The sequence below is a fragment of the Sinocyclocheilus grahami genome, unplaced genomic scaffold, assembly GCF_001515645.1.
Source record: "Sinocyclocheilus grahami isolate Dianchi unplaced genomic scaffold, SAMN03320097.WGS_v1.1 scaffold1046.1, whole genome shotgun sequence".
NCBI lineage: Eukaryota > Metazoa > Chordata > Actinopteri > Cypriniformes > Cyprinidae > Sinocyclocheilus > Sinocyclocheilus grahami.
Window position 1 is genome coordinate 339,308 of NW_015506225.1, and position 8,762 is coordinate 348,069.

Below are 8,762 nucleotides of genomic sequence, written 5' to 3' on the forward strand. Positions count from 1 at the left end.
CAGGTCTGGAAGCATCAGGCCGACAGGAACACGAGCCCCACTCCATACGGTAACTCCAACTCAACTTCTCTTCCCCAACTCTCACGAGAACTGTGTTCACTTGTGACGTCTCTCCCCTCCAGGTGTGTGAGCCTCGCCCTTATATTTGCTTCTCCCATTAATTGATATGCACGCCTCCCTTTACGTCATTAAGTTGTGAAATGAAAGTGAAAGTAAACAAGTGGCATATGGAGTTTTTCGTTCTGCCACACTCTCCCCTCCTTGAGAAGACAAAGCATAATTGTTAAGAGGGAAAACACCCTAAAATCCAAGGAAATCTTCGTCCTCGTCCGAGGTCTCAAGGAAAATCTCAAGGAAAAGTTCCTCCTGAGGACGATCCTCCATTTCTCTTGCAGTAGGAAAGCAAGGTTTCATATTGCATACATACACCGTGCGCATGTCTTCTCCTATTGGTTTCCAGCGCAACTTGATAGTTGAGAGGCCCCAACTGTTGAATTATGCGATACGGTCCCTTCCATTTTGGTGCCAGCTTAGCACTAAAATGACGTTGTGAACTGGATTGAGGGAAGTTTCTAACCTATATGCGATCTTTCTCCCGGAAGGAGACATCCCTTCTGTTTTTGTTATAACTTCTCAATTGTCTTGTTTGAGCTCTTTTGCAGTTTTCCTGTTTTCCTTGGCCTTTCTCTGTAGCCGAGACAACTGATGAACAACATCATATGAAAGATCAGAGGGTGAAAGGTCGAGTCCATGCAACAATTTGTCCAACTGACTCTGAAGTTTCCTGCCCAGATGGAGCTCAACGGGTGACATTCCAATTGTTTCCTGAACGGCAGTATTGAGTGCAAAACGAAACTCAGGAAGGTAGAGATCCCAACCTTTGTGATTGTTTTCTACGAAGGAAGCTATCATACACTTCAGAGTACGGTTGACTCTTTCTGTCATATTCGTTTGCGGGTGGTAAGCAGTGGTTAATTTGTGTGTCACATTCCACTTCGCACACAATTCAGTGAATACTGCAGACACAAATTGGGTTCCTCTGTCGGACAGGATGTAATCAGGCACACCCCAACGAGTCAGCACTTCTCTCCGCCAGATTTCAGCAATAGTCTGAGCAGTGGCTTTCTGCATGGGAAATAGCTCAACCCATCGAGAAAAATAGTCAACAAAGACGAGTAAGTACTAATGTTGTTTGGTGCTTTTTGGCAGTGGGCCCATTACATCTACTCCCAGCATTTCATTGGGTCGTGATGTAGTAATTGGTTGAAGTTTTCCTGCCGGTTTTTTGTTGTCACTCTTAAGAGTTTGACACTTTACACACCTCTTGACATGTTTTTTGACATCCGTCCACATGCCAGACCAGTAGGCAACGTCTTGTACTCTTTTATTCGTCTTGAAAATTCCAAGATGTCCACTCATGGGATTGGAATGGTAGTATTGGAGAATTTTGGGTACAAGGCTGCTGGGAATGACAACACGGTAATGGACTCGGCCATCGGTCAGATGAGTGGTGTGATACAATTAGTCTTCCAATACTGCATATTGTTCCTTTTCTGTGAGCTCGTTCTTTGCTAATGCCTGAAATATTTTTATAATTTCAGGATCCTGATGTTGTTCTTCCCAGACGCTTTCAGGGGTGATTGGAAACTCTGACTCCTCTTTCTGATTGGTGTACACACTACATCCAGGTAGGTAGTACATCAGAGCATCAGGTGCTACATTCAACTTCCCTTTCCTGTACTCCATCACAAAGTCAAATCTTTGAAGTCGAAGAGCCCATCTGATGAGTCGACTGGTTGTTTTTGTGGAACTCATCACCCATTGCAACGAGGAATGGTCAGTGATTACTGTGAACAGTCGTGGTTCTAAGTAGTGCTGCCATTTGTCCAGAGCCCACACCACTGCAAGACATTCCTTTTCGGTGGTAGAATAGTTTGTCTCAGCTTTATTTAGAGTCCTACTGGAGTAAGCGATCACTTCCTCACCACCTTGTTCTTTCCGCTGTGTTAATACAGCTCCCAAGCCGGTGTCGCTTGCGTCAGTGTACACTGTAAAGGGTAGTTGGAGATTGGAGTGTCCAAGGATAGGTGGTGATGTAAGGCATACTTTTAAACACTCAAAAGCTTGTTGGCATTGTGGCGTCCACTGAAATGATTGTCCTTTCTTTTTCAGGGTGTTGAGGCTCAGCGATCCTGGAGCAGTCTGGCACGAATCGATGGTACCACCCAGCCAATCCTAGGAAGCGCTGGACTTCTTTAAGGTTTTGTGGAACTGGATAAGTGCGGATTGCTTCCACCTTACTTGGATCAGCGGCAATCCCCTGTCCGTTCACTGCGTGACCAAGGAAGGTGATCTCCTGAAGACAAAACGTGCATTTTTTTAGGTTTAATGTCAACCCAGCTGTTTGCAACTGTTGAAGGATGCTCTGGATGTCAAGGAAATGCTGGGTCATAGATGGTGAGTAAACGATGATATCATCAATATAGATGAAACATATGGTTCCAAGAAATTCTCTCAGGACTATCTCCATTAGCCTTTGAAAGGTTGCTGGGGAATTTTTCAGACCAAAAGGCATGACATTGAAATGATACAGCCCCCCTGATGTGATGAAGGTGGTCTTCGGCTTGCTCTCAGGTTCCATGGGTACCTGCCAAAAACCGCTGTTAAGGTCTAAAGTTGAAAAAATTACTGCACCAGCAAGCGACTCCAGGATCTCTGTGATGTTAGGAATTGGATATGCATCACTCTCGGTGAGGGCATTGACCTTTCTATAGTCAACACAGAACCTGAGACTTCTTGGGGACCAAGACAACTGGTGATGCTCATGCTGAATAAGAGGGTTCTATGATGCCAGCTTTTAACATTTCTTCAATCTGTTCCTTTACCATGGCTTACTTTTCAGGCGTGAGTCGATAGGGCCGTTGTTTAGTGGGTACCGGATGACAAGTGTACAGCCAGTGCTGAAGAACAGTCGTACGTCTGGGTCGGCGAGTACACACTGTTTGATGGGATTCCAAGAGGTGTTGTAGCTGAACTTCTTCATTGTGAGGAAAAGTCACTTCTTTTAATGCATTGTCAATTAAGACTTGATCCTCTGTTGCGGTAGGGTCTACATCTTGAGATGCCCGTAGAGGTTGTGGAGGAGGAACTGAACTTAGTAAAGAAATATTTTGTTGGGAACTCTTAGACTTCTTTGGTTTTCATTGGCACAAAACTCTACTTGCAGGTATACTTGCTTGTCCCTGTTGGAAGTAGTATTCCTCCTCAGGAGCACATTTGATGGAGTATTTCCTGTCTGTGACATTAAGTTGGAGGCCGCTCAGGAAAATGAAATCTAATCCCAACACTGCTACATATGTCAGGGATGTGGAGGTAAGGACTACAGCCCACATATAAATATTTGTGTTATGCAGGGTAATCTGCACATTTATCCACCCAAGTGGAACTTCAGCCTCGCCGTTTGCTAGGTATAGAGGCCCTAAGGTCCAGGGATGAAGACTCTCATGGGGTGTAAGATCCTTCCATAAACTCTCATGTATAAGAGTATAGCTAGTTCCAGTGTCCACAATAGCTTTACCTTTCCAGGTGCCAATGGTGATAGGGACTACTAGCTGTTGAGGTACTGTGAACAGTTTGTCACTAACCTGGTTCGTTTTCAGACTGGAGGTGATAGGTGATGCAGTTGTGGCTGAGACAGTGTTGTGGGAGGGTAACCCACCCTGTTTTGGATCTTGGGGAGGTCGTTTGTTATGAGATGGTTGAGGCTGATGGGATGGCTGACTTGAAAGAGATGTAAAATAAGAACAGTTCCCTGGGGAATGGTGTCCTTTACACCGCAAGCACTGACCTTGGGACTTGTCCATAGAGCGATTAACAGGAGGTCGGGGTGCCATAGACTGTTTAGCGTGTATGCCTCCATTATATCGGAGTTGCTGCTCATAGTCCTTTTCTACTTGATGACCTAACTTCACCAATTCTTCCACTGTAGACACCCGACTGCGGAGCTGACTGGCGAGGTGAGGTTTAATATTTTTTTTAATTTTTACAATTTCGCTTTCAGTTAATGTGCTCTTGAGGAGGAATACTACTTCCAACTGGGACAAGCAAGTATACCTGCAAGTAGAGTTTCGTGCCAACGAAAACCAAAGAAATCTAAGAGTTCCCAACAAAATCTTTCTTTACTAAGTTCAGTTCCTCCTCCACAACCTCTACGTAAAAGTTGACAAGCTCTCCGATGAGAAACAGCAGGATGGGATTCAGGCTGCACACTCTTTCCAGAATTCCAGCTGATCTGTGCCTTTCAATGCATTTGGTTCCACAAAGGCTGACTGTCTGAATGAACCTGCAAACACACAAAAAAACAAAAATTTCAAAGCAGTGTTTACAGATTTGCCTCAACTGTCAAACTTGTTGGTGCTGTATGCACTTTGACATTAATAAAAATGTTATATACTACATCTGAACATGCCTACAAGGAAGGCACATAATTAGTTGATAGTCTATCTCATTCAAATGATTAAAGTTAAATTTTTTACAATGCATTCTCAATCAGTCGAGCAAAGTGTTGAAATAATGGGTTTGATTCCAGGGGTAGTTCTACGGTGAGTGGATATCCGGGGCTTAGCCCAGAGACATTAATTTATGTATCAGAATACACGGTATACACTTCAAATAAAATAGGCTATGCTGAAAAATTACATTGGCTAAGTGGCTTTTTTATTTTTCATTTTTAAAGAGACAAGTATAATTATAATTTGCACTTACAAACTGCATAACACATATTATGATATTAATGTTTTAAATATAAAATTTAGAACACAGAAATATGTAATGATAGAAAAAAACAGAATGGTAACTTTTAAAAATGAGTCTAAAATTACCAGTTGGTGGCAGCAAGTCACTGTCTTAATGACTGAGTCATTGAGTCATTTATTAAAGCGGTACATTCAAAACTGCTGATTCATTCAGGAACGAAGTAAGAAACTGTTTTTATGTTTTATGAAAGTGTCAGTGAATCACTGATTCAAGGCGTTAAAAAAAGTTTGATTAATTCTGTAATGAAACACTGCTGTGAGAAGAGATGCACAACAGGGCTTTGTTTAGAACCGCTTTTGCAAAATAGAGCAAAAAGACAATATTTTCTTCACAATTTAAATAATTGATTATTTTAATATTAGCTATTATTAATATTAACTTCTTTTTTATTGAATTTTGTTGCCCTGCCACTTAGTAAAGCCTGTCACAGACCAGGCTAAATGCTAACCAATCTGTTCATATAATCGCTCTAAATGTGTGTGTGTGTCCTAGAAAGTCTGTGCATATAATAGGCCTTCTTAAAAATCTATATTTAATGCTATACAGTAACAATAATCTAATATTGACAGTGAGATCGGTATTATGAATTTATAGGCTACAGTAAATTAAAGATACCTGAAGCAGCTGCATTTTGCTGTTGAAGTGCTGGTTTAATAGAAATAATTTTAATGTGTATGAAAACTCAATCTTGATGCGCACAAGACATTGTAATAGAAACATTTGGGGCTTCAGCCCTCTTCACCCCCGGCGCCGCCCCTGTTAGACTCCGAGGGAATTAATAACTTTAATCAAATGTTTACAAATACAATGTAACTTGCTTTGGATAAAAGCATCTGGCAAATGCGTAAATATAAATGCAATGTAAAACTAAATGTATTTTGGGTTACCTAATTCTGCATTTCTGTAAAATGGACAGCTGGCTGTATGATGATTCTGCCTCTCATAGTCAGGATCCCGTTTTTGCTTGGAGAAATCTCCTGTAACAGCATTCTCAATCAGTAGAGCAAAGTGCTGATATAATGGGTTTGATTCCAGAGGCAGTTCTACGGTGAGTGTATATCTGGGGCTTAGCCCAGAGACATTAATTTATGTATCAAAATACACTGGATACACTTCAAATTAAACAGGCTATGCTGAAAAGTTACATTGGCTAAGTGGCTTAATTTTTTATATTTCATTTTTAAAGAGACAAGTATAATTATAATTTGCACTTACAAACTGCATAACACATATTATGATATTAATGTTTTAAATATAAAATTTAGAACACAGAAATATGTAATGATAGAAAAAAACAGAATGGTAACTTTTAAAAATGAGTCTAAAATTACCAGTTGGTGGCAGCAAGTCACTGTCTTAATGACTGAGTCATTGAGTCATTTATTAAAGCGGTACATTCAAAACTGCTGATTCATTCAGGAACGAAGTAAGAAACTGTTTTTATGTTTTATGAAAGTGTCAGTGAATCACTGATTCAAGGCGTTAAAAAAAGTTTGATTAATTCTGTAATGAAACACTGCTGTGAGAAGAGATGCACAACAGGGCTTTGTTTAGAACCGCTTTTGCAAAATAGAGCAAAAAGACAATATTTTCTTCACAATTTAAATAATTGATTATTTTAATATTAGCTATTATTAATATTAACTTCTTTTTTATTGAATTTTGTTGCCCTGCCACTTAGTAAAGCCTGTCACAGACCAGGCTAAATGCTAACCAATCTGTTCATATAATCGCTCTAAATGTGTGTGTGTGTCCTAGAAAGTCTGTGCATATAATAGGCCTTCTTAAAAATCTATATTTAATGCTATACAGTAACAATAATCTAATATTGACAGTGAGATCGGTATTATGAATTTATAGGCTACAGTAAATTAAAGATACCTGAAGCAGCTGCATTTTGCTGTTGAAGTGCTGGTTTAATAGAAATAATTTTAATGTGTATGAAAACTCAATCTTGATGCGCACAAGACATTGTAATAGAAACATTTGGGGCTTCAGCCCTCTTCACCCCCGGCGCCGCCCCTGTTAGACTCCGAGGGAATTAATAACTTTAATCAAATGTTTACAAATACAATGTAACTTGCTTTGGATAAAAGCATCTGGCAAATGCGTAAATATAAATGCAATGTAAAACTAAATGTATTTTGGGTTACCTAATTCTGCATTTCTGTAAAATGGACAGCTGGCTGTATGATGATTCTGCCTCTCATAGTCAGGATCCCGTTTTTGCTTGGAGAAATCTCCTGTAACAGACAGTCACAACATCCTTTTTGTGTTACTGTAGTTTATGATCAGAAAGAAACTGCCATACAGTAACAGAATTTACATTTTAATAAAATAAAAATTTTTTATATTTATTAGCAACACTTGCTATACTACAGTTTTTCTCGATTGCTTAAACACATTTCTTGAAACTATGCCTTGTATTCTCAAAACAGTAAACACAAATCCCACATTTTTATTCATTCATGTACTACACAGCACAACTGTAAAAAAAATAATAAAATCATCCCGACTTCGTTCTGGGTCAGGCTAGAGAATCTTGTCCACATCACAGGCTATATTGGCCCTAGCCAGGCAGCGAGGGTAAAATCCTCTTGCATGCCTGATCCACCCCTGGCATGCATCTACTGATATGTCTAGGCAGGCTTCTTCCATGGCCTGGAGGAGGTGAGCACAGATATAAGGTTCTCGGTCATACACTTTCCACCGCCATGCCAAAAAAACTCCTCTATGGGGTTTAGAAAGGGAGAGCATGCAGGCAGGAAGATGTTAGAAAACCTTGGGTTATTGGTAAACCAGTCACGAACCAGAGCAGCGCGATGGAAGCTGACATTATCCCAAACAACAATGTAACGAGGCTGCTCTGGCTGTGCTGTTTCCCTGAAGTCCAGCTGGAACATATGCTCTCTTAGACCGTCAAGGAGGAGCATAGTGTTATAGGGTCCTAGAATGGCATGACGGTGGAGTACCCCTCGTTGGCTGATGGCTGCACACAAAGTGACATTCCCTCCGCGATGACCAGGGACATTTACAATAGCCCGTTGGCCAATTATGTTCCTCCCCCTTCTCCTTCTTTTGGTCAGGTTGAAATCAGCCTCATCCACAAAGATAATTTCATGGGGAACAGGCCAGCCTTCTTGATTATGTATCTAGTCAGAAAGACTGATGAGCAGCAACCTTTATATTTTGGGTATGTCATTTGAGTCTCCATGCCAAAAATGGGAGGTGACAGCAAAGGGGTTAAACTGATGTGCTCTTTGTGTCTACGCTGTTTCTTTTAATATAGTAATATAATGAGTTACAAAAAGACAACACTATGTATTTGTAAGGCTCCTGTCTCTTCTACTTCACGAACATAAATGCTTACATGTTTAAATCAGTTTTAAAAATAAAAAAACGGATTTATTGTTGATTTTGGCAAATCTGTTTCTTCCACACAGAAATTCATGTTCAGTGAAGCTCCTCCCACAACAATCATGTTATCAGTGAAGCTCCTCCCATAACAATTCTGTCATCAGTGAAGCTCCTCCCATAACAAACCTGTCATCAGTGAAGCTCCTCCCACATATAATCACAGCATCTGTGAAGCTCCTCCCACAAACCTTGCAGAATGAAACACACTGAAGATTCTGAAGAACAAACAAGTTGGTGTTTACTCTTGATTCTTCATTAATGGTGATTTTTGTTGTAATTGAATAAATCTTTAGAGCTGTTGAATAATCGTGCTGAAGCATCAAATAATAAGGGACACTTTCTACAAACTGGGTACTTTCACCCCCAAAAAAGTATGTTAGATAATTGTGTAGTTGATCAAACATATTTAATAGTTCTCCCTATAAACATGGGATTTGTGCCTATAATTAAAAAAATGAATAATTGGAAGGTCAATGTACCTCATTCATGGAAAGTTTCAGGGATGTATAATTTGTGAAAATGCATCATAA

At 40.1% G+C, this 8,762-nt stretch overlaps 1 pseudogene; it reads left to right on the forward strand.

Annotated features, from left to right (window-relative positions):
- Nucleotides 1-5,834: 5,834 nt before the first annotated feature.
- Nucleotides 5,835-8,762, forward strand: part of LOC107566099 (gastrula zinc finger protein XlCGF71.1-like) — a 5,587-nt pseudogene continuing 2,659 nt past the window's right edge.